Here is a 26,494-nt window from a genome sequence, read left to right on the forward strand (position 1 = left end):
ACACCCCGGGAGACTTCAGTCCAGAAGTGGGCACATGAGAAACCAGCTCCGGGCACATGAGAAACCAGCTCCGTGCAAAGCATTCATTTTACTGGAGAGAGTGACGACAAAGCCTTTTGCTTTTAGTAGAAGCTGTGATTGCAAGGTAGAGTCTTTACGAGTGGGATCCCAGCTGGCAGGAGGAACAGTTGGGGCCAACTTAAGTTGCAGGCAACTTTGCAAAGTCAGGAATCTAGTGCAGTGGTAACAATGGCCCTAGTTTTCCTCTAGCTCATTCTACAGTGTGGCTTATAAGTGTTAGCGGAATGTTAGCCAGGACCTTGTTGTTCTCCGCTGGGATTATGTGGAACCTATAGATCAATTTGAAGTGAATTGATACCTCATCAGTTTTAAGTCTTCCAACACATGGGCACAATGTATCTCTCCTTTTACTTAAATCTCCCTAAAATTCTTCTTAGCATGGTTTGTACTCTTGAACTTTGCTTGTCAGACTCATCCCAAATATTTCATAATTTTGGTACTGCTGTAATGATATTTTTAAAATTTCAGTTCCTGATAGCTCGTTACTAATACACAGAAGCACATTGACTTTCATATGTGGGTGTTGTATCCTGCAACTTTTCTAAGTTGTTATTAGTTCTAGTAACTTTTTTGCACATTTCCCTCAAACTTTCCCCATAGACAACTATGTCATGTGTTTTACTTCTTCCTTTTTAATCTCAATGCCTTTTATTTTTTTTCCTGGCCTGGTTGCACTGGCTATAAACTCCATAAGATGATCTACAAAAGTGGTAAGGTTGCACATCATTGCCTTGTTTCTTAGGGGGAAAGCATTCAGTTTGGTTTGATTTGCTAGTTTGGTTAAGAATTTTATTATCTATGTCCTCTAGGTATATTGATTTGTATTTTTTTCTTGTTGTATACTTGTCTGGTTTTAGTACAAGGGCATGTCATCCACATAGAATGAGATGAAAAGTATGCCTTATACTTCAGCTTTCTGGAAGAGTTCATATAGAATTGGTATTATTTTTTTTCCCCAAATGTTTAATAACATTTACATTTATAACATTTAACATTAACATTAACATAACATATAACATTAATAACATTTCTTTTTAGGGAAGATTTTAACTATACATTGAAGTACTTTGATAGATATAAGACTATTCAGGTTATCTGAATTCTTCTTGAGTGAGAGCTTTAGTGCTTTGTGTCTTTCAAAGGATTTGTTCATTTCTTCAAAGTTGTCAAATTTATTGGCATAAAGTTCTTCATAATATTTATTACCCACTTATTATCTGTAAGATTTATCATTACATCTCTTCTCTTCTTTTATTCCTGATACTGGTAACTTGTGTCTTCTCTTTTTTGTCTCTAGTAAATAAGGTTAACAATTTTGTTTTCATAAAAAATAAATAAATACTAAATAAACAGTTTTTATTTATTATTGGTTTCACTGATTTTTTTCTATTATTTCTTTATTTTCTATTCTAATCTTTAATCATGTCCTATCTTCATTTACTTTGGGTTTAATTTGCTCTTTTTCTAGTTTCTTAAAGTGGAAACTGAAGTCAATGATTTGAGAAATTTTTTATCTAATAATATAGACATTTATTGCTATAAATCACCCTCTAATAACTGCTTGAATAGCATCTCACATAGTTTGATATTTTGTGTTTTCACTTTCATTCAGTACAAAATACTTTATAATTTCTTTTTGATTTCATAGGTTATTTAGAAGTATGTTATTGATTTCTAACTTAATTCCACTGTGGTCTAAGAACTTGAGACCTTTTTATGGTCCAAAACTCAATCTATCTTGGCAAATATTCCACACACGTTTGAAAGGAATGTGTATTCTATTGCTCTTAAAGTTATCTATAAATATCAATTAGGTCAGGTTGATTTATAGTATTATTCAAATGTTCTATATCCTTACTAACATTTTGTCTACTTATCCTATTAGCTAGATTTAATTCTCTGATTGCATTTGTGGATTTGTCTCTTTCTCCATGCAGTTCTGTAAGTTTTTTTTATGTATTTTGAAACTCTTCTACTAGGTACATAAAATTTATGTCCTCTTGATAAATTGAAGTCTTTATCCTTGTGAAATTATCATTTATCCAACATAATATTCTTTGTTCTGGGGTCATCTCTGTCTGTTATTAATAAACCATTCCAGTTGTCTTTATATTAGTTTTAGCATTGTATATCCTTTTCCATTCTTTTACTGTTAACTCTAACGTATTTATTTATTTATTTATTTTTTAAAGATTTTATTTATTTATTTGACAGAGAGAGATCACAAGTAGGCAGAGAGGCAGGCAGAGAGGCAGGCAGAGAGAGAGAGAGAGAGGAGGAAGCAGGCTCCCTGCTTAGCAGAGAGCCCGATGCGGGGCTCGATCCCAGGACCCCAGGATCATGACCGGAGCTGAAGGCAGAGACTTTAACCCACTGAGCCACCCAGGTGCCCCAACTCTAACGTATTTAAAGTGGGTTTCTTGTAGGCCGCCAATAGTTAGGTCATGATTTTTGGCCAATCTGAAAGCCTCTACCTTTCAACTAAAGTTTTTAAACCCTTTTTTTTTTTTTAAGATTTTATTCATTTATTCGACAGAGAGATCACAGGCAGGCAGAGAGGCAGGCAGAGAGAGAGAGAGATGGAGAAGCAGGCTCCCTACCTAGCAGAGAGCCTGATGTGGGGCTTGATTCCAGGACCCTGGGATCATGACCTGAGCCAAAGTCAGAGGCTTTAATCCACTGAGCCACCCAGGCGCCCCTAAACCCTTTAATTTTATGTGATTAGTTATATGGTTAGATTTAAATCTTGTTATATTTCCCATCTGTTTGTTCCCATTTTCTTCATTTCTCCTATTTTTGAACTAATAAAATATTTTATAGTTCTATTTTATCTCCTCTGTTGACTTATTAGATATTACTCTTCACATTTTTATTTTAGCAATTGCTTTAGGGACTTTAGTATATACCTTTAACTTATCTTTAACCTCAAGTGATGTTGTAGCACATCTCATATTATAAAAGAACCATAGCAGTATACTTCCATTTCAGCCAACTGTCTTTTGTGCTGCTGTAATCGTGCATTTTATTTCTACATATGTTTAAACTCAATAATGCCTTGTTAATTGTTTTTGTGTAAATAGTCAATTATCCTTTACAGACATTTAAGTGAACAGAAAAAAGTCCTTTTGCATTTATACACATAGTTACTGTAGCCAGTGTTCTTCATTCCTTTGTGTATATCTGTATTTCCATCTGGTACTTTCATTCTGTCTAAAGGACTCTTTTTTTTTTTCCTAAAAATTTTATTTATTTATTTGACACAGAGAGAGAGATAACAAGTAGACGGAGAGGCAGGCAGAGAGAGAGGGAGAAGCAGGCTCCCTGCCGAGCAGAGAGCCTGATGCGGGGCTTGATCGCAGGATCCTGAGATCATGACCCAAGCTGAAGGCAGAGGCTCAACCCACTGAGCCACCCAGGTGCCCCTAAAGGACTTTTAATAGTTTTCGTATTGTGTCTCTGTTGGTGCTGTATTCTATCAGCTTTTGTATATTGGAAAAAGTCTTTACTTCATGTATGAACTTAAAAGTTATTTTTACTGAGTATAGAAGTCTCAGTTGACAGTTTTTCTTCCAGTAAACTTTCCAGATGTTGTTCCACTGCCTTTCCTCTTGTATTGTTTGTGGGGGGGAAAAAAATCTGCTGTAGTCTTTATCTCTGTTTCTCTCTACTTAATGCATCTTTTCCCCCTCTGGCTCCTTTTGAGATTTTTGTCCTTTTCATGATTTGAAGAATGTGATTTTATGTGCACTGATGTAGTTTTTTGTTATTTTGTTTGTGTGTTTTCATTTGGGATTCATCAGTCATCTTGAGCATATGGATTTTCAGTTTTCATCAGATTTGAAAAACTTTCAGTCATTATTTTTTCAAATATTTTCTGTCTCAACCTCATTGTCTTTTCTTCTGTAGACTTCAAGTTCACATATTGAACTATTGAAGTGATTCCATATCTTAGTGATTCTCTTATTCTTGTTTTGTTTTTTGGTTTTTTCCTATTTTTCATTTTGCCTAGTTCCTCTTGCTGTGTCATCAAGTTTAATAATTATTTCTTCTGTGATGTCTAATCTTCCAATAGTTCTATCAGTGACTTTTTCCATTTCTGAGATTTTAGTTATCATCTCAAAAGTATGATTTAGGCTTTTTATTTATATCATGTCTCTACTTGTTCAATTTTCCTCCAGCTTTTTGAACATCTGGCATACAGTTATAATAACTGTCTTAACGTCTTTGTCTGCTAATTCCAGCATCTGTTCCAGTTCTGGGTCCACTTTGATTGGTTCAGGTTTTTATCCTCATTATGAATCATATTTTCCTGCTTCTTTGCATGCCTGATAATTTTTTATTTGATGCCAGGTGTTAAGAATTTTATCCTGTTGGGTACTGGATATTTTTGTATTCCTATAAATCTTCTTAAGCTTTGTTCTTGGATGCAGTTAAGTTATTGCAACACTGTGATATTTGTTTAGATCTGGCCTCCCTGATTTGTTAGTTTGGTTCAGAGTAGTGCTAGTCTAAGACTAATTATTTACCTGAATTCTTAGGCAGAAGCTCACTGAGCATTCTATCATTTCTCCCAGAATTGAGTTTTTCCATTTTGGCTGGTGGCAACAAGCACTATTTCAGGACCCATGTAAATACTAAGTACATTCATTTTAACCTTTCAAGTGGTCCTTCCCTGTGCCTAGAGTAGTTTTCTCATCTGGGCATGTTTATCCTTCCCTAAAGAATACTGAAAAGGTAATATCTAGAGATCTCCAGAGTTCCCTCCCAATGCAGCATTCTCCTCTCTAGCATTCTATCCTGTAGATTTTATCAGACTTCACATTCCCAGATACTGAAGTCCATCATGCATAACACCTACCTCATTTGTTTCCCACTTCTCAGGGGAAACTGCTCTTTATTCATTGATGCACAATGTCTTGGGACCCATTGTTTAATATATTTTTCTAGTTTGTTGTTGTTATTGTTGTTGTTGTTTCTACCAGGAAATAATTCTTGTTACTCCATCATGACCAGAAGCAGGAGTCCTACATCAAAGTTTGTTGGAAATGCATGCTGATGGACTCTTTTGCAAACTTTTCTTGACTATATCTAAGAGCCTCTGAGAGGTATCTTATATGTGTCCTCTACAAATATTTGTACTGCAATCCCAATCAAAATCCCAGAGGAATTTTTGTAGATATCAACAAGGTGATCTAAAATTTCTGTAAAAAGAAAGAGAAAAACAACAACAATTTTGAAGACGCAGAAAAAGTTGGAGGCCACATACAATCTGACCTTTAATTTCACCATAAACCAACAAAACTGAGATATTTGGTTCAAGGATAGAGAAATGGAATAAGACATAAAGTCCAGAAATAGACTCATACAAATATGGTCAATTTATTTTTGACCAAAGGGCAAGGAAAGCCAACAGTGAAAGAATCATCTTTTCAACAAATGTTGCTGGAAAAATTAGACATACATATATGAAAAAAAAAACCCACTGTTCTGTACTTCACATCTTTACAAAAATTAATTTAAACTGGGTTTTAGTTCTAAATGCATGTAAAACAATAAAACTTGTATGAGAAAACATTTATGACAGTGGTTAGGCAAAGAAATTTGAGATATGATGCTAAAAGCACAATTCATACAAGTAAAAATGGATAAATTGTACCTCACTAATTATACCTCACTAAAAGAGTTAAGAATTTTTGCCTGTGAAAGCCACTATTAAAAGAGTAAAAGGGGGGCGCCTGGGTGGCTCAGTGGGTTAAGCCGCTGCCTTCGGCTCAGGTCATGATCTCAGAGTCCTGGGATCGAGCCCCGCATCGGGCTCTCTGCTCAGCAGGGAGCCTGCTTCCTCCTCTCTCTCTGCCTGCCTCTCTGCCTGCTTGTGACCTCTCTGTCAAATAAATAAAATCTTTAAAAAAAAAAAAAAAAAAGAGTAAAAGGAAAAGCCACAGTCTAGGAAAAATATTTGCAAACCAGGTATCTGAAAAAGCCATAATACATCCAGAATACATAAAGAAGTCTTAAAATTCAACAAAAGGAAACAAACATCCTAGAAAACATGGGCAAAATATTCAAAAGCTACTCTACCAAATAAAATATATAGATTACAAATAGGCATTTGAAAAGATAATTAGCACAATTAGTCATTAGGGAAATGCAAACTAAAACCACTCTGTGATATCACCATTCAGCTATTAGAATGACTTAAAAAACAAACAAATCTTAATACTGTTCCTGGTGAGGTTGCAGAGCAACTGGAACTCAGATGTTGCTCATGCAAATGCAAAATGGTGCAGCCACTTTGAAAAACTGTTGTCAGGTTTTTTTGCAAAGTTAAATGTTCATTTACCATATAATTTTCCTTCTAGAGGGTGAGATTTAAATGAAATTTTTCATGCATAGACCTGTAGGCAAATGTTTATAGAGGCTTTATTTAATAATCACCAAACATTAGAACCAATCCAAATGTTCTTCAACAGGGGATTGGATGAACAGTCTGTGATACATCCATAGAATGGAATACTAATCAGTGAAAACAAATGAACTGGGGATGTGTGTAATAGGATGAATGAGTTGTAAATGCATTATGCCAAATGATAAGGTAAAAAAATGAATGATTCCATGAATATATTATTCTAGCAAAGCAAAACCTGTTGAAGAGATCAGTGGTTGCTAACAGGGGTAGAGGAAAGATCAACTACAAAGGGCAAGCGTGAAGGTATTTTGGAAGATTATGAACTTGTTCTATTTCTATTGTGGTGGTGGTTTGTGACTCTTTGCATTTGTCAAAACTCATAAAACTATACACCAAAAAAAGGGAATGCTACTGTATGTAAGTTTAAAAATAAAATTTAAAAACCTATATACTGAATATTGAGACACCCACCACTTTTCCATGACTCAATCCCAAGAATGCAGGCAACTAGACATATTCCCCAAGGCTGGAGACTAGGTAATTCTCTTCTCTTGAGATATAAAAAGATTGAGTGGAGGATGAGGGAAAGATTTGCATATACTGACATTTGATACTACTCACTGGTAGAGCTGGGCCTCTGCTATGCAGCTTGCATGAAGCCCTAGCAGATACGTCCGACCTGCACACACATATATTCCAAATAGCTTCTTAATATAAAGAGATATCCAAGAAGCCATAGGCATTCAGGGGGAATGTAACAATGCAAAGAGTTGAAAAAATATTAAACCTGCATTTAATATCCACAAATAGCTAAGAGAAGATACTGACTTAATTTAAAAAACAATAATAATAATAGGGGCACTTGGGTGGCTCAGTCAGTGAAGCAATGACTCTGTTTTGGCTCAGGTCATGATCTCAGGGTCGTGAGATCAAGCTCCACCCCTGCTGAGCTTCAGGGCAATCTGCCTGAGACTGTTTTCCTCTCCCTCTGCTCGCCCCAGCTCATGCATGCACGCACGCACGCATTCAGGCACGCACGCGCGCGCGCACACACACACACACACACACACACACACACACACACACTGTCTCTCTCTCTCTCTCCCTCCCTTTCTCTCTCTCAGATAAGTAAATCTTTAAAAAATAATAATAATAATAACCACAATCAGAGAAAGATAAATAACTTGTAGAAGTTAAAAAGAGGGTCAACAAAATAAAAAATATCAGAAGGGCTAGAAGATAAATTGAGGGATACTTCCCAGAACATAGAACCTAAGGAAAATATATGTAAAACATGAAAGGAAATTTTTGAAAATTGCATGATTAATTCAAAATTCCACATCTAAAATAATAGGTAATATAGAAAAGAAGATCAACCACAATCAAAACAAGCACACAAACAACAAAAAACAAAGCAGAGATTTGACCAATAAAAGATATTGAGATCAATATAAAGATCAATAAAAGATCAAGATAATTTCCTAGCATTGAAATGATAAGCCCAGCAAAATGAGTAATAAAGGACCTAAGCAAAGCATGTCATTACAAATTTACAAAATACCAGAGATTTTCTTAAAAATCCAAAAGCTTCCAGGAAAAAAACACTTAACCTTCAAAGGCTAAGTTACCTTCAAAGGCTAAAGAATCAAAATGACATTGGACTTTTTTTTTTTTGACGTTAGACTTCTTATTAGAGACATTAGAATTTAGAAGGCAATGGAGCAATCTCCAGAATTATGGGGGGAAAAAAAAATAAGATCCATATCCAGTCAACCTATCAAAAGTACAAAGGTCATATAAACACATTTTTAGACATTTGAGATCTCAGAAATGTTACATGGAAATTCCCATATGATTATATCTTAGGAAGCTATGGGATGATGTTACATAGCAAAATCAGAGAAAACAAGAAAAACAAAGAGAGCAAATCTACACGGTGGGTGCCTGGGTGGCTCAGTGGGTTAAGCCTCTGCCTTTGGCTGGGGTCATGATCTCAGGGTCCTGGGATCCAGAACCACATTGGGCTCTCTGCTCAGTGGGGAGCTTGCTTCCCCCTCTCTCTCTGCCTGCCTCTCTGTATACTTGTGATCTCTCTCTCTCTCTTTCTGTCAAATTAAAAAAAAAAATCCTTAAGGTACATGGGACCTAATACAGAAGTGGAGAAAAGGGAAGTCCTAGATGCATCTCTGCAATAAGCCAGATCGCATGACCCAGATTAGGAGAGAATAGAAGGATTCAAGAACTATGTCTCTGGGGGGAAGCAAACTGGAATTGATAGATTATCTGCAATGTTTTACCATATAGGAAAGTATTTTAAATACGAGCACAAGTGCTATAGATCTTGTGAAGAGTTTGAAAAGGATTTGTGATAGGAACGTGAAAAAATAATCTAATAAAACTGAAGCAGTGTCAATTCCAAGGAAAATGGAAAGTTTGATTAAAAAAAAAAAAGAAAATACATGGGGTGCGTGGGTGGCTCAATGGGTTAAAGCCTCTGCCTTCGGCTCAGGTCGTGATCCCAGGGTCCTGGGATCGAGCCCCACATCGGGCTCTCTGCTCAGCGGGGAGCCTGCTTCCTCCTCTCTCTCTCTCTCTGCCTGCCTCTCTGCCTACTTGTGATCTCTGTCTGTCAAATAAATAAATAAAATCTTAAAAAAAAAAGAAAATGCAATCATAGAATGAGATTTTGCTCAGCAGTAAATGAAACTTTCATAACCATCAAAATGTAATATTGATTATTGATTTTATTAAAAAGTGTTATATAAACATATTGGAAAGATAGAGGAAGGAGGAAGTTGGGTGGGGGGTGGTCTCATAAGAGCTCCAAATGCTCATCTTTCATGCTAAGAAGTCAACAGACAATGTGTACAACTGAAAAATCAAAGTGAAGGTAGTATTTAGAGTTATGTAGGTAATTATTGGAAGAAAGAGCTGAAAATAATGAACAGAGTGCTTTTACGAAACCCAGCTCAGGTACTGGCAAAAGATTTTTATTGGGTGTGTTAATTTTTAAAAACTTCATCCCTGTTTTACTTTGATAAAAATAGAATTTAAACATTTTTAACAGCTATTGGCTACTGTGAGAATGTCAGAGTGGAAGTCTGCAGGATAATATATTTTGGAAAAAAGGGAAGCTGTTTTCTGTTCGTCAGATCTGCCTAGGTCTATAGCTGGCCCTCTCAGTTTCCTTCTGGGGAAGGAAAGAAGCACAGCGTGATTCTTATGTTTCAAACCGGCATTTTCTTATAGCATTTTTTTTTTAAAGGAAGCAAAGGCATAAGAACGCCTATATTTTAAAGTTTTCTTTTTAGCTCTGTTTTCTTTTTTGTGAGGTCTTTTCAATAGATTTTTTTTCTGACAGCATAAATATTCACCCAGCACTTTAATGCCCGTTATATTTTCCTGCCCTAGACAGCTGACGACCAGCCTATATAATAAGATTGGTCCTGACATTATGAAATTGACATAACTAAATGTCACTACAGACAGAAAACGCAGAATCGGATTTTAGTGAAGTCAGCCCTTAGGCTCTCCCAGAAAGAATTCAGCCCTCGGAAAAGGTCCTAGAATAACATCTTGAGGCTGAAGTTCTATGCCAAGATCCATGGTGTTTTAATAGTGAAGAGCTTTGTACAAGTATTTGGTCAAGTGGTCAATTCTTTGAGATCCGGAGAGACTTTTCAAAGAACTGCGAACTGACCTAAAATATCTCACCCTCCCAAGACAGTGACTGATGAAATAAAAACATGCCTCTGAAGGTCTCCAAGAAACTTGGAGGCAAATTAATTCTGACTCATGAGACATTTGTTGGCTCAGACATCTATGAATTTCTATTATGTTAGGCACCTGAAGTATTCAGAGTAGGCATAATTAGTATAGTTTCACACAGATAAACCAGGTAAAGAAAATTTCCATCAACTTTTACTTATAAACAATATATAGTTGTACTTTTTGACAATTAGACTATCAATCTACGCTTTTAACATTCACTGTGGTTCTTTATATATTTGTCTTAATTTCTCGGGGCGCCTGGGTGGCTCAGTGGGTTAAGCCACTGCCTTCGGCTCAGGTCATGATCTCAGGGTCTTGGGATCGAGTCCCGCATCGGGCTCTCTGCTCGGCAGGGAGCCTGCTTCCCCCTCTCTCTCTCTCTGTCTGTCTACTTGTGATCTCTCTCTCTGTCAAATAAATAAATAAAATCTTTATATATTTGTCTTAATTTCTTTGATCTTATTTCGTCCATTTTTTCTCTAAAGTTCACCTTTTTTCTTTCTAGTCTTCTGAGTTGATTTTTTCTTTTCATTTTTTTCTCCCCTACAATGATCCAGAAGATACATATTTATTTCTAGCTTTCAGGTGGTTGTCCTTGAAATTTTAACATGCTGAACTTTAAAAAAAAAAAAAAGATTTTATTTATATATTTATAGAAAGAGAGCATAAGCAGGCAGAGGGGCAGAGGGAGAAGGAAAAACAGTCCAAAGCAGTCTCCATACAGATCAATGAGCCCACTGCAAGGCTTAATATCATGACCTTGAGATCGTGACCTGAGTTGAAATCAAGAGTTGGAAGTTTAACCAGCTGAGCCCCACAGGTACCCCCAACATGCTTACATTTAAAACTCTTCCAGTAATCAGTATCCTTACCAGCATACTGAATAATATAATGGCTTGGGATACTTTAGCCCAGTATCCGATGTCAGAGCTGACGTACCATTGTCATCTAGCTTTTTCATTCTGTTGCATTTTATTTGTTTTATTTTCATAAATACACTTATTTATTGTTCAGATCTGGTTTGGATACAAGGCTAAACTGGGCTCACAGAATGAATTTGTGACTATTGTCCTTTCCCCTCTGGTATCTGGGAGAGTTAGCAAAAGATTGGAATGGTCTATTCCTTAAAAGTTTGGTAGAGATCATCTAAAAACCTTCCTGGTTCTGACAAGAGTTTTAGCTATTGCTTTAATTTCTTTGATACTCACTTATAGTAAGTTTTGTTTTTCTAGGAGCTTTCCCATTTAGTCTGTTTTCAAAATTGATTGGAAAAAATGTTATTGGTGGTTTTGTCCCATCTTCTCTCTTTGCTGTATCTCTCTCTAGTTGTGTCCCTTTTTCATTCAGAATATTATTTCTTTGTCTTTTCTCACTTTTTCTTTAATAAGATTTCTCTGCTTTTATTTTTCAGACAGCCATCATTTCGCTTTTTTTATTCTCTCTATTCTTTTTCTTTTTCACGGATTCCTGCTTTGATCTTTACTGCTATCATCTGCTATTGCATTTCCTAACTTTTGAAATTGGAAATTGCATTAATTTTCAACTCTCTCCTTTTCTTATATACATTTTTTGGCTGTAAATGTCCTTTGAAGACTCTCTTTGGTTGCACTGTCTGAGTTTCAATATATGGTGTTTTGTTTTGTTTTTTAAAGATTTTGGTTATTTATTTGACAGACAGAGATCACAAGTAGGCAGAGAAGTAGGCGGAGAGGCAGGCAGAGAGAGAGAGGAGGAAGCAGGCTCCCTGATGAACAGAGAGCCGGATGCGGGACTCGATCCCAGGACCCTGGGATCATGACCTGAGCCGAAGGCAGAGGGTTTAACCCACTGAGCCACCCAGGTCCCCCAATATATGGTGTTTTCATATCATTTATTTTCTAAGTGTTTTTTAATTCCATTTTGACCCATCTTTGATCCATGAGTTACTGAGTTAATTAAAATTTCCAAATACACTGAGATTTTTTAACTCATTTTTTTTGTTAATTTTTTTACTTATTTAAGTGCAGCCAGAGAATGTGGTCTGTATGATAACTGTTTATTGCAATTCATTGGGGGAGCCTGGGTGGCTCAGTTGGTTAAGCTTGCAACACTTGATTTCAGCTCAGGTCATGATGAACCAGTGTTGGGACTTGATACTCAGTGGGGAGTATACTGGAGAGTGTCTCTCTCCCTTTTCCTTTGTCCCTTCTCTCCTCTCTCTCAAATAAATAAATAAATCTTTAAAAATAAAATAAAATAGGGCTCCTGGGTGGCTCAGTTGGTTGAGCATCTGCCTTCACTCAGGTCATGATCCCATGGTCCTAGGATGGAGTCCCACATGGGGCTCCCTGCTCAGTGAGGAGCCTGCTTTTCCCTTTCCCTCTGCTTCTCCCCCGAGTCGTGTTCTCTCTCGCTCACTTTGCTCTCTCTCAGAAAAATAAATAAATAAATCTTTAATTTAAAAAAATAAAATAAAATTTCACTGAGACTGTTTTATGCCCTAGTATGTGATCAATTTGTAAATGTCCATGTTGTTAGAGAATATTACTATTCTTTAACTAATTTTATATTGTCCATTGACTCAAGCTTGCTAATTGTGTTGTTCAAGTGCTTATATTTTTTCTGTAATTCATGATCTATAAATAATGGGAGGTATGTTGAAATTTTTATTGTGCAGTTGTAAACGTCTATTTTTATAGTTCTGTTAATTTTTCCCTCGCATATTTTTAGTCTGTTATATTAGGTGTATATATATTTAGAGCTGTTGTAACTTTTTAGAGGATATACTTACCCACTTTCTAAATAATACACAGAGATTTATTTTATTTCCAACCACTGCTAACCCATCCCCCAGCTTACATTCCATTTTTGTCCAGTCTTTTAGCTCTATATTGTTTATCATGAGCCCCACAGATTAGGCATTCTTGTTATATACTCTTAATACTGAGTAGATTTAGTGATATGTTTGTGATTTTATTCATGTTACATTTTTCCAATAGCTCAGATGTTCTTTTGGAGATCTCTTCCTTCCATTTAAAACACACCCTCGGGGGGCACCTGGGTGGCTCAGTGGGTTAAACCGCTGCCTTCGGCTCAGGGTCCTGGGATCGAGTCCCGCATTGGGCTCTCTGCTCAGCAGGGAGCTTGCTTCCCCCGCTCTCTCTCTCTCTCTGTCTACTTGTGATCTCTCTCTGTCAAATAATAAATAAATAAATCTTAAAAAAAAAAACACACACACCCTCGGCAAATTCCATAAGTGAAAATTTGTTGGTGGTAAATCTTCCCAGTTTTATTATAGAGAAAATATTTCCCTCTTGCTTGTGAAAGATAATTTTTCAAGGAACACAATTCTTATCTTAGAGTTGCTTTCTGTCAGTACTTTGAAATTTTAATATTCTGCTGTCTGCAGTTCCCATTGCTTCTGTGGAGGACTCAAACTTCCTTCTGCTTATTATTCCTTTTTGGGTAAATTTCCTTTTTTTCCTCTGGCAGCTCTTAACTGCTTCTCTTTATTTTTTGTGTTCTGCAGTATGAGTTTAGATATGAATTTTTTTCTATTTATCCAGGGGGAGATGTGTTGGTCTTCTGAACTGGAGATGTGTTTTTGCAACAATTCTGGAAAATTTTCAGGTATTTTGACCTCCCTTTTGTATTTTCTGCTATTTTAATAATACGTACTCCTCATAATTCTCTCTTCAGCTATGTCTATTTGGTGATTTAACCATTCCATTAAGTACCTCACTTAAATATTACTTTTCTCATTTCTAGAATTGTAGTCTGGTTCTTTTTCTAATCTAAGAGATCATTGTATAACCTCTCTTCCCTCATACGTTTAAAAAAGTTACTCTTTTGGGGTGCCTGGGCATCTCAGTCAGTTAAGCATCTGACCTTTGATTTTGGCTCAGGTCTTGACCTCAGTGTTGTGAGTTCAAGCACCACATTGAGCTCCATGCTGGGCGTGAAGCCTACCTAAAAAAAAAAGGCTGGGAGCACCTGGGTGGCTCAGTCGGTTCAGCGCCTGCCTTCAGCTCAGGTCATGATCCCAGGGTCCTGGGATCGAGCCCCACATCAGGCTCCTTGCTCGATGGGGAGCCTGCTTCTCCCTCTCCCTCTGACTGCCTGCTTGCCACTCCCCCTGCTTGTGCTCTCTCACTCTCTCTCTGTCAAATAAATAAATAACATGTTTTTTAAAAAAAAAGTTACTCTTCTGTTTCTTTAAAAGTATAATCCTAGCTATTTCATTGCCTCTGATAATTCTTTGTGGATGCAGTTTTGTGCGTGTTGTTTCTGCTAACTCATTCATATTGGCTTGTTTTTGCCTCATGCATGTGTGTGTGTTTACAGGCTCAGAGTTGTGGAAACTCCCTTTTTGGGACTGAAAGTCTTAGGTTGAGTGTGCATTTCCAGGGGAAGAATTTGATCTTACTTCTGAGGTCCTCTGAGGGAATGTCTAAACAGGGCCGCCTTTATCTTGGGATTTTATACATCACACAAATAGTACTCATTCAAAACTTAAACCCCTTGTTATGACTGGGGACCCCAAAATCTTGAGGGAGATTCTTTTTCATCCATACTCCGAATTGAGGCTGAGATAGTCCTTGCTGTCTCAGTCTTCTAGACTTATTTTCTTCCTCTATTTCTTAGGTAGTAACGGTTCCTAAAACTCCTTTCAGGAAAGTGCTAGCAGGAGGCTGTCTGTATGTTCCTGGGGATTGTAGCAGTTTCAGCAAACCCTGCTCTCCTAGGACTGACTTTCTCCCTTTGTCTCTGACCACAGTGCTTTTCTTGACTTTCCTTTGATATGATTTTTTTTTTAAATATACAAATCTCCTGGTATTTTTAACTGATTTGTTGTTGCAAGATTTTGACATATCTAGTCTACTGTATTACTGTAATAAGAATAACTTGGGGCCATTATATGAGGTTAAGATACTCTTACAAGGTCCTCATGGACTTGTAGCTCCTAACGCTCATTCTTAATATCTGGGAACTTCAGAAAAAGCTCCCACATTTTCAAGAATATGTATTTTAAACATCTTTTTTCCTCAGATTCTAGAAGTTATGGAAAATTCCATTTTGTTCCCATAGCTTTATTCTCAGAAACCCCTAGTCTAGCTCTGACCTTACCTTCCTTTGCCCACTTCAACTCCAATGGGGTATCTTTCCTCTTATTCCTTTCTCACTCTTTTATTTTTCTTCTCCTCCAGTTCCTATAAGCCTAACCAAAGTTCTTGTCACCAAAAAGTGGTTTCTGCAGAGTGGGCAAGTCCCAACCATGAACTAGGTGACTTCAAGTACACCACCAGTAAGAAGAGGCTATCCTTGATCCCTGGGCTAAGAAGTCCTCACCTCATGAAATTTCAAATAAATATTGAGATTTTCTTGTTTGTGTTTGGTTTGTTCTGTTTTAAGATCATAGAACAAACTGAAATCTGAGACACCTCTTACATAAGCAAACTATCACAGAGGGGCCAAAAGACCTTGAAAAGTCTAAACGGATCTTTAGAAAGAATGAAGGAGAATGTAGCAACTTAACATGATATTATTCCTGCTTTGAGTCAGCGTTATTACCTATAAGCCCTTAAAAGCATGTTTATTGCTTCGCTGGGTAATGCTCTTAAAACGTTCCAACGTGCAGCCCCACACTACACCCAAAGGAATAGGATTAGCTGTGGCTAAACATGCTGAGAATTCTTTATCATTTGCAGAAGAAGGAATTTTCCTTGAGTTACGGTGCTGCAAACAGAGCCAACTTTCTCTCGCTGGCTACCGCACTTTAAGTGAGATAATGTGTTTCTGAGCAGTCAAATTAAACAAGGAACCTGAATAAGGCATGAATACTTGGAAAAACAGGAGAAAGATAAGAGCAGAGGGCCTTAAAGTAGAGAAGAAAAGTCTAAATCATTCCATTCAAATGATACCTTTCATTTCTTGAATTTGGACCACTTTGCTGGAACCTCACTGGGACATTCTGTTCTCTAGATCAGAGTTTGTTAAACTATATCCAAAAAGGTATAGTTACTGAAATATCCATCTGATAAATTATTCTTATATATTCTTATTATATTCTTATATAATATATAAGAATATAAGAATATATATTCTTATATAATATATAATATAATATATAATATTCTTATTATAAGCATAGTAGTCATATATCTTGGGCTTTTCTGGGACAATTCCAGTATAAATTTATTTTATTCTTTGCTACAAAGAATTCAATGTTTAACCAAGTGTGGTTTCATATTATTCAATTTAGAGATGAGAAAACATCTACTGCTGGACCATGTGTTGTGATTTTGAGTCTATAAAAGAAGGTCACCATGAACCCTCAAAAAAATGTTGTAGCGATATTCTGCTATGTTTACAATATTTAGAAATCTAAGCTAATTTAGCTTAGATTCACAAAATCACTGGAATGTAAAAGCACTTGGACGGTAATGTAATTTATCCTTCCCCTTCAGGTAAGCAGTCACACCTGAATCATCCGAGACTAATGAGAATTTATCCTGTTTCTCAAAATGTCAGAAAAGCAGATCAACAAACCTCTTCTGTCCCACCCTCCCTCTCTGAATGCATAGCCCTGTTGCTGGATGAGAGAAAAAGCAAAATCTAGACCTGTTCATCCCACACCTGTGGTAGAGGCTGTTTGCCACAGTATCTAACTGACAATAGGGTCTAAATTCTGTTTTTGTTTTTGTTTTTCCTAAAACATTTCCGAAGTCAGCAAAAATGACTGCATATCATACTAGCAAATTTGTCACACTATCAGAAGACCATCTCTCTACTATCATTTCTCCTCTCTCTCATGGGTCGCCTCATTGTATATAACCCACAGGCCCTCTTGAATCTCCATATGCAGGAAATAAGCTCCCCGACATCATTAACTTGGGGACCACCGCCTCCATCTCCTTCCCTAACTGAGGTCTATTGCTATTCTGAGGGACACTGCTTCCCCATCAGCCCGAGCTGCTAGAGACCTCGCATCTCCCAACAGTCTTGCTCCAGAGTCAGGAGGTAGAGTTGGCATGATTTTTCCACTTTCACATAAAAATGTCCTTCTTTAATGCTCCCGTCCCCTTACAATGCCGCCTTCTTCTCCCTCCTCTGCATGTTTATTTCTGAGGTCCTGATAACTTCTCTCATTTATTTTTTTTAGCTTCTCTCATGGGTCAGTGACATCTGGCTCACACCACTTTTCCCTAGCCCAAGTCTTGCCGTATTGTTTCTTGTTAATATAGATGCCCCTCCACACCTCAACTCCAGTGACTTTCATTAATCCTTTGCAGCCCTATATCAATCACCAGGGCCACCCATGGCTCTCGTGCTCATACATAAGCATGCCTCTGAAGTCTTTAACTCCGATCTTCTACTCTCTGATCTAACTTACTCTTCTAGGTCTTTCAGAACTTCAAGTTATTATCTGAAGCACCAGCTTACTTCATTTATTATTATCCCTCATATATAATATAATTATAATATTATCCCTCATATATATCCCTCATATATATCCCTCATATATAATATAAATATAATAATTATTATTATATAATTATAATATTATCCCTCATATATATCCCTCAAATTATGTGTGAGGGATCTCACACATAATATAAATATTATTATTATTATTATTTATTATCCCTCACCAGCTTACTTCATTTCCTCACACTCCAGGCCTTTTGCAGCAGCAACTGCTTGGGGCTACAGTGCTGGATTCCTACTACATATACTTTCTTCCATTTCATATCCCGATGAATAAACCCTTCTGGAACTGCAGATTGGAGCCATTTAAAGCCAGTGTTCAACTTCAGCTGTGCATCAGTCCCACCACCAGAAAATCCCATCAGTTTTCATTGGTCAGTCCCAAGTGATGTTTCAGACCAACGCTACTCTCTCTGCTACGCACTCTGCTCATCTTCCATTCCCTCAATTTCAGTAGACAAACTGGTCTCTTGCTATTGGGGAACAAATGAACCTGATAGGACTTGCCTCAAGTTTTCCTGCCCTTCCCATTGCCTTTGTAAGTTGTAGCTTCTCTCACACCCACACTTGCCCCATTTCCGCTCATCCCAGGCAGTGAGATGTTGTAATCCATGGCCAAGATCTCTACCTGTGCCCTTGAGCTTATTTTTTTCATGCTAACTTCAGGGCCCTGAGCCATCAGCCATTCCTTTCTTCTTTGTTACCTGTAGGACAAAGGCCATACTTCCTATCATGGCTTATTCTACGCCCATCTCTCTCTCATCCATTCCTTTACGCTCTAGAATTACACTGACCAACAGGGTATCCACTAGCCACATGAGGCTATTTAAATGTAAATTAATTAAAATTAAATTAATTAAAATTTGGTTACTTAGTTCTACTAGTCATTTTTCTCAAGCATCCAGTAGCCACATGGGGCAAGTGCTTACTGTATTGGACAGCCCAGACATAAGACATTTCCATCACTGAAGAAAGTTCTCTTGGATGACACTGCTCACTTTTATTGAAAATTTTGCACGTTTTTGAAAGGACCAAGATTTCTCATATCTCTGGACCTTTGCACACAAAAAAATGCAACAACTGTTTCACAGCACTCACTCTGGCATCCAACACATATGGTTCTGTGGGTATTCACTTCCAGAAGCAATTTTGGTGTTCTTGCCAACAAGTATGGAAGTTCTTAACATCAGTCTTTGGGGGGGGGGGGTGGTTAGTGTACCCTTAAGGCATGTTTTTCTGTTTGGGTGAAAGTAAAGACTAGGAAGATGTACTCATGGGGAGATGGAAACTTATATGGCAAGGAAGGCATTTAGATCCCATTGTGTCAGTCTTTCCAAATCTCCACATAATCACAAATTAAACTGTCATTGTAGATAAAGCAATCATCTTACCTTCAAGCTTATTACAGCTTCTCCCTAGAAAATCTTTTTCAATGCTTTTAAAAAAGACCCTACAATAAACTCCCTAATTATCTTTGCTGAAACTTTGTTTTTAGTGCATCCAAAGCATTAAATTGTCATGAAGCAGAAAGAACACTTGGACATTCAACCACAACACTATTTTAGGAAAATTTCAAGAGAAGTTGCAATGAGAAAGAGGAAACAAGTGAGTTTTTTCAACTTCTGTGTATTCTCCCGAAGACAGATCTTGGCTGTATGACTTCATTCTTCATTTAACGTGGATTCCTAAATTCACCAGTAAATCAAAACCAGGAACAGCAACATTTAAACATAAATATGAAGCCAATTCCAAAAACCGGATACCAAGTTGGTAGTAATTACTTATCACTTTGAGTATGTTTCATTAAGTACCAAACCGGAGTAAGAGGCGGGGGACTGGCTGTGCTATTAGCTGGCACAGCTAATGGATGAAGTAAGAGAATCAGAATAGATTCTCTCTATGTTCCTTTTCTACTCTAAAAGCAATGATATTGGGGCACCTGGGTGGCTCAGTTGGTTAAGCATCTGCCTTTGGCTCCGGTCATGATCTAGGGGTCCTGGGATGGAGCCCCACATCAGGCTCCCTGCTCAGCAGGGAGTCTGCGTCTTCCCCTCCCTCTGCCCCTCCCCTCCACTCATGCTCTCTCTCTCTCAAATAAATAAATAAAATCTTTGAAAAAGAAAATGAAGGCACTGGTATTGTTGGATTGTAGGTGGGAAAAGGGCATTCTTTACTATAATTAATAATTTATCAAATTTTTGTAAAGAGCACTGTAAATCCAGCTTCCAGTTCTCCCTACACAATGGCCACCCCCTTAAGTCCTTGTGCTAGAAATTCTGGAGTCTCCATCACCTAAAATTAGAGAAATAAATATAAGTGCAAGGCATCTACAAGAGCAGTTTATGGAGGTGGGGAGGGGAGGAGTGTAGGAAAAGGAGATTGCAAGAGAAGAGAATTCCCAGGCTAGTGTGACCTCATTAATGTAAGTGGGCATTGCCATCTGTCTCTAAATAAGATGCATTTGCCTTTAGCAGTACATAGCACTTGTCTCATTCACCTTGGTTTACTCTTCGTGGAGAGCCACATCTCTAGCAGGAAGTACTCTTATTTTAAAATATTACAAATATAAGTATTATTTGTAAATATAGTGTCAAAAACACTTAGTTGTTTCAGCGTCTTTGCTCAGACTATAGGCCCTGCACCTTGGAGGTTGTAGAGACTTACAGGTTTCATCTTGGATGTTTGAGGTGAGAAGGTTAGACACGAAATGCTGCTTTGGTTTACTATTTTTCAGCATTATGGTGATAAATGAATGTAGAAAAGGACACACACCAAGGTGGAGGAAAGAGTATATTTTTCTTCAGCAATATGAAACTTTTAATTATTTTAAATGTGTGACTTAGCCAGCTTGGAACCAGTCCACCTCAAAGTAAAATAAAAAGAAATGAAAATTGATGATAGAATGGTTCAGTGACTAAAAAAGTTAAAGTTATTACAAATAGAGTATAAAAACCTCTCTAATCCAGGCAGTTGCAACTTCTGGGGGTGTGTGTGTGTGGGTATGTGTCAGTGTGTGTGTGGGGGGGTGTTCAGTTAAAATATTGCACAGATTACTTTTATTATCTTTAAAGACAAAAATAAAGGCTATTTTTAATGTGCCTTGCCGATATATAAATTTTTATAAAGCTTTTTATGTCACACATTTAAGGAACAATTGTACACAACTATATTTACCAACACTACATGCTCCAGTTCACTCCTCTCCAAACAAAACCAGAGAAGACTTTTTGGTTTGGAAATGATTCTGAACTAGCCCTCAACAGCAAATGCAGCTTTCCAAATGCATTGGTGAATCCAGAGGTTTAGATGGCCTAATATTTTGCAAACTTTTGTAAAGAGTCCAAGGTCCAAGGAGGAAAAGGTGAAATTTCTACTTTTAAAAATCATCACCATAGGCACATAGATACAAAAAAGCACAATGCGTAAACTATCAAATTTCTACTCAAACTGCACTGATTAAATAAATCATGATGCAGACCAGCTATGAAATCCTTCACCACTCACTGTTGAAAGGAGTAAGATGAGCAAGATGATCTGTTAAGGGTAAATGAATAAATAAATATAGTATTAAATTTTTAAAAATGCATACTAATATTCCTTTTAGTAAAAATACTAATAAATTATTATAGTATAGTGTACATACATGCATGTGTGTTTGCATAAAATATAAAGTTGATACCAGTGGTCATCACTGGAAGGGGGGTGTGAGAATAAACCTCACTTCCCATATATTTTTGTATGATAACATTTTTAAATGACCAGGTATTATTTTTATATTGGGAATAAATATTAAAGGGTTTTTTTAAAAAGATTTATTTATTTATTTTAGAAAGAGAAGGCACAAGCAGGAGGGCAGAGAGTATCTCAAGCAGACTCCACACTGAGCATGGAGCCCTGTGTGGGGCTCGATCTCACAACCCTGACATCATGACCTGGGCAGAAACCAATTGTTGGCCATTCAACTGACTGAGCCAGCCAGGCACCTCTAAATATGAAAGGTTTTTAAAGAAACTTCATTACAGAATTAAAAAAAATAAAAATAAAAAGCAGTCTCTACCCCAGCATGGAACACAGGGCTTGAACTCACCAGCATGAGATCAACACCTGAGCTGAGATCAAGAGTGATCACTTAACCAACTGAGCCACCCTGGTGCCCTTTCGTTAGAGACGTTCTGAGGCAAACATTGGAGCCCGAGCCTATGCATCTTTTTCCTTCCCCCTCCTACTTTTCCACTGGGGTGAGGGAGCCATATAGAAGAAGAAACGTAGGGCTCTGACGTAAGCTAGAGCACTATGCCAGCTTCGACAGAGGGCTTCTCAGGGAGACTGGCTGGCGAAAGCAGAGAAGGACATGGTGAGACAAATCCACAGCCAACATACCGCTGTTTGTTGTCCTGGAGTCTGTCAGGTCAGCTAAGGGACGCTGTCCTTCTCTCTCCACAAGCTCATTAATATGGGATAGGACAAAACCAAGATGGGGTAAAGCTGAGTTCTGAACTTGAGTCTTGGGTTGGAACTCACAGGGGAAAATTTTCAAATCAAAGTTTAAGACATTTTAATTTATCAAACGAAATATAGTGAGGGCGTATCACGTCTTCAAAAGATACAGATGTGGAGCCAGAAAAGCTGTAGTGGTTCTTACTCATTAAGGAGAAGGTTTCTACCTCAGTTGAATTTGGAATGTCAGGGACAGTATGTGAACAAATGTGAAGGTCCTTACCTGCATCTCTTTATGTCCCTAAGACAACAATAACAAAATCAAAAGCAGATCATTTATACCTTTCCTCCTCCTACTGCCTAGAGCTGAAAGGAGTTGCTGGGCAGCCAGGGAGTTCAGAGAAGGAGGCTCTGGAAGTAGTATTTACTAACTATACAGAGGTATTTAAATATTCTGACCTCTGGTCTGGCCATGCCTCCGTGTGCCAGCTGACTGACTCTCAGTTCAGAGTCAGCAAGGGAAGCTCCTGAAATTTTCCTCATGATCTGCTTGGGTCTAGTCTTTCATAGAGAACTCAGGAAATGATCTAATTCTGGATTTGGGTTTGCCTTCTCTGTCCAAGTGCTTTTGCTGCAAATCATCACCCATGATCTTACCAGATGTCATTTTTGTTGTCATAGTATTTCATATGATACTCCTCTGACCAAGGAACTCATTTTATATAATTTTATATCGGACAACGGACTTATTTTTGCAAGATTTATGGATCTTAACTCTGATCTCAACACCTTATACAATGGCGAGATGGTCCACTGAAAACTCATGTATGCACCCGCTGAAAGGGAACTCCCTGATATTGAGGACAGTCTCATAATATGGTGCTGATTGCCTGTCTTTAAAATATGAGGGTCTGGGAATCAAGAGAGCAAAGTGTGAGTGCTTCCTCTCGCTATTATAAGACTCACTTGCAAAATGTTTACTTCCCTTTGCCATGATTTTGAACTCTGCTGGCTTAAGTTTCTTATTTCCCAACGGATGGCTACTTCCACCTATGACACAACAGTTGTTTCACCGAACTAAAAGATGAGTTAGCCAGCCAGCCACCTTTGGATTCTCTTGCTACTGAAGAACAAAGAACAAAGACAAAGAAGGGATTTGCTGCCCTAGCTTGAGTGATTGACCTTGATTATGAAGCAGAAAAAGAGTTACTGGTACATATCAAGGGCAGGGAGGAGTATTTATAACCCAGAGCATCCCCTGGGGTGTCTCCTAATACTTCTACATCCAATACCAAAGATTAATGGAGGACCACAGCAACACAACACAACAGAACTCAGGCAATTATGGAAGGCAGGCTCGGGTCACCCCCACGAAGATATAGAACACTGAATTGATGACTAAGGGCAAATTGACCCATAAGATTGGTAGTAGACAAAGAAAGTTACAAATTCCAGTGATGTTTTTCTGGTCTGTTGTAGAACTGTACATGTTTCTCCTGCTTGCTTTATTATGTCTATATTTGTATGTATTAACCAATTTTCTATTTTCTTTTCTCCCTTTCATGCCTATATCTATGAGGTGATGGTTAACTGTAATTTAGTTTTGAGGTTATTGAGTACCAAGATGGGTACATAACTGAACTAGAAAAGGACTGAATGTCTTCAGGGGTGGATAGAGGATTTCATGAGATTTGTGCTTTTTCTTTGGGTAGAGAGTGTGTTTTATTGGCATGGGGTGTAGTTGCATGTTAGTTGGGAGTAAGTTTTTGCTATTGTGACTGTCTGGAAGGCTCCAAATGCATGAAAACTTGGTTATGGATATTGAGTATGTAAAGATTTACACTGTGATAGATTGGTTTGACTCTCTCAACTAGTTCATCCTTTTTTCTTATTTGGAAATATTAGAAAGCTAACAACTACATTCCTCAGATTATCTTACTGTGAGGATTCTGGGTATAAATTTGGTTCTGCCAATCAGATGGCTTTTCATGAGTTTTTTAAAGGTAGAAGAAGGAGTTACACCATTTTTCTGCAACAGTGTGGACAGACACACAGGCTGTCAAGGGTGAGGGAGTCCCAAACGTCATCATGCTTGTCTTAGTCACTGTGGACAGTGGTGATGAGAGCAGTGACAGCTGCCATCACCTGACGCTGGGATCACATCAGCAGTGGCCAAAACGGAAGCCAGAGTTCCAATGGAATATCCTCACTTACACACCTCCAGAACTTACAGTTATTTTATCAACAACTTGTTTCTACATTAAATCCTTTTACATTTGGAAAACCTAAGTATTTTCTATGGCCTGAGTTAAAGTGCAATTGACATGTAACTCTAGAGATATACTTGCACATGTTCAAAAAGAGGCATGTAAATTGATGCTGACTTCAACATTGCAGTAGCTTCAAAATAATTACCTACATGTCTAATCCTAGGGGAATGGGTGGAGAGATTATGGTGCGTTTATATTATGGGATGCTGCAGTTAAAAAGAATAAAGTAAATCTATACATATTAACGTGAAAAAGGCTCTATGATATGCTGGTCAGTTTTTTAAAAAAGGAAGTTACATAATAATTTGTGCCCTATTAAACTATTTATTCTAAATATTGTACATGCAGTACATGGTTTGGGTATATATGGCATGCATCACCATATACTTGAAAGGACAAATCAAATTCATAACAGCAATGACTTCTTTGGAAGGAAGTGACGTTGCCACTGGTAATAAAGGAAGACTTTAGTTTTATGTGTAAAGATTGAGTTTTTACAATTAGAATATATTCCTTTATTACTTGATGATTGAAAAGAATTTTTTAATTTTTTAGAGGATTTTATTTATTTATTTTTTGAGAGAGAGAGAGAAAGAACAAGTGAGCACAAGCAGTGGGGAGAGGCAGAGGGAGAAATAGACTTCCTGCTGACTAGGGAGCCTGCCTTGGGGCTTGATCCCAGAAGCCTGGGATCATGACCTGAGCCAAAGACAGATGCTTAACTGACTGAGCCATCCAGTGCCCCAAGAAATAAAATTTTTAAAGAATAATAATTATGTTGTGAAGGGTAAAGCGATTATAAACATTGTTCATGGAAAAATATGTAATATTTTAAAATAACCTAGAGCTACTTAAACAGAATCTAAGTAAGGACTGGAAAACATGCAACATGAAACATGCTAAGTTACCAGCTTTTAGGAAAAGAAGAGAAAGACAGAGCAGGCAAAGTACATAGATATTATTTTGTTCTTGAGAATGACAGAGAAATTTATATTCAAATATATTTTTAACATAAAGATAACCAGTAATAGAAAAAAATTGGACGTGTAACCTTCAAATCACCAGAGAAGAGGATACACATGATAAAGAAATGACTTTATAGGAAAAAGTAAAATACCAAAATTGACTCAAAAGCATAGCAAATTTATGGAGCATAATAACTAAGAAAGAAACCAAAAAGTTTAGAAAATAATAATAATAATAATAATAACAAAAAGAAAAGAAAAAACAATAGACCTACATGCTTTATAGACAAGGTCTTTCTATTCCTTGAAGATTTGATCATGTTCTATGTTATCTGTGCAATTACAAAAGACAGAAACATTGGAATGTTTCCCAATTAATTTTATGAGGTTTCCATTGCTCTAAAGATGTACAAGAACATAATAGACACGAACAAACGAGCACTAATATTTTTTAATATAGTTGTAAATTTTTTTAATTTTAAAAATTTTATTTATTTTTTAATTAACATATAATGTATTACTTGTTTCAGGGATACAGGTCTATGATTCATCAGTCTATAGAAAAGCCAAAAGATTCTTCAGAGAAATAGTAAAATTAATAAGGGAAGCTAGCAAGGGTTAAGCAGTTCTAATATCAATATATTGAAAAATAATATTGGATACACTGTCAATAAATAGTTATAAAAGAAAAATTTAAAGCTACTTTATAGTTGTAAAATCTTATATGGAACATTAAATCCAACGGTACATTAAATCACAGTAAATCCAACATTATATTAATTCCAAAGTTGAATTTTTTTCTGAGAATTTATTAATCAGTCAACTGTAGGAAATGTAGGAAAACTCAAATGGTTAAAGTGAGAAAAATCATGTGAATATTGCCACAAAAATACTTGATAAAATTCGATATCCAATCCTTTGGGGGAAAAAAACTTCACAAATTAAGGAATAAGAGAATATTCCCTTAGTGTAATAAAGAGTATCTACTAAAAACAAGTAGTGAAATCATAGTTCAGAGTAAAATATTAGTGGCACCCCCACTGAAGCCATGATTAAGAGAAGCATATCAGCTTTTTTTTTTTTTTTAAGATTTT

The 26,494-nt window shown here is 37.0% G+C and overlaps 1 long non-coding RNA gene across 3 annotated transcripts in view; it reads left to right on the top strand.

The window, feature by feature from the left end:
• LOC125107592 (uncharacterized) overlaps positions 1–26,494 on the top strand; it is a 72,396-nt gene that overhangs the window by 16,716 nt on the left and 29,186 nt on the right. Inside the window, exons 4-5 of one of the 3 annotated variants that reach the window (XR_007129603.1) lie at positions 13,807–13,870; positions 15,448–15,582. The exons of 1 other annotated variant lie outside the window; for it this stretch is intronic. This is a non-coding gene — a long non-coding RNA (uncharacterized LOC125107592). Of the gene's footprint in view, positions 1–13,806; positions 13,871–15,447; positions 15,583–26,494 lie in introns of those variants that run through there. One more of the 3 variants, XR_007129605.1, reaches the window with a different exon arrangement.

This window comes from Lutra lutra, chromosome 8, assembly GCF_902655055.1.
Source record: "Lutra lutra chromosome 8, mLutLut1.2, whole genome shotgun sequence".
Lineage (NCBI taxonomy): Eukaryota > Metazoa > Chordata > Mammalia > Carnivora > Mustelidae > Lutra > Lutra lutra.